The sequence below is a fragment of the Phyllobates terribilis genome, unplaced genomic scaffold (genome assembly GCF_046119375.1).
Source record: "Phyllobates terribilis strain yellow unplaced genomic scaffold, ASM4611937v1 Scaffold_11__3_contigs__length_659146591, whole genome shotgun sequence".
NCBI lineage: Eukaryota > Metazoa > Chordata > Amphibia > Anura > Dendrobatidae > Phyllobates > Phyllobates terribilis.
Window position 1 is genome coordinate 574,167,434 of NW_027362771.1, and position 579 is coordinate 574,168,012.

The following is a 579-nucleotide window of genomic DNA, read 5'->3' on the forward strand; positions in this document are numbered from 1 at the left end:
ACAGCGCCATACTTGTGCACAGGTTGTATGTGGTATTGCAGGTTGGCTCCATTCACATGAATCGAGCTGAGGAGTTATACCAGACATAACCAGGGATTTGCACCATCCAGAAATACCTGGAGAGTCCTTTCCGATTCCATTGTCCATAAACCATCCTCTCTCTCTGTGACTTTTGAAGCATTGTCCAAAAAAATAAAACACCAGGCTGGCAACCATGGACCAAACATATGGACTAGTGTGACGCAGCCATTTTTTTCCAATCCTGAAGACTAATGTGACATCTGGACGATTAACCAACAGGCACAATTTCTGGACTTGGCCTCTCCAGTCATGGAGCGAGGACCTGCCCAAGATGGTCCAAAAGAGATGGTGGTGCCATCAAGGGGGATCACCGCTCGTCCTCCATACTGTAACAATTACCACAAATATGTGCCTGTTGTGCTGTATATTATATTACATCATCTATATATCATGGACTCATTTAAATATTTTTTATTGAAAGCTTCTGCCTGAACAGGGAATTGAACCCTGGACCCTCAAATTAAAAGTCTGATGCTCTACCAACTGTGCTATCCGGGC

At 44.2% G+C, this 579-nt stretch overlaps 1 non-coding gene across 1 annotated transcript; it reads right to left on the bottom strand.

Annotated features, from left to right (window-relative positions):
* Window positions 1–506: 506 nt before the first annotated feature.
* Window positions 507–579, bottom strand: TRNAK-UUU (transfer RNA lysine (anticodon UUU)). Its single transcript has one exon. It is a non-coding gene; the product is annotated as a tRNA-Lys (tRNA).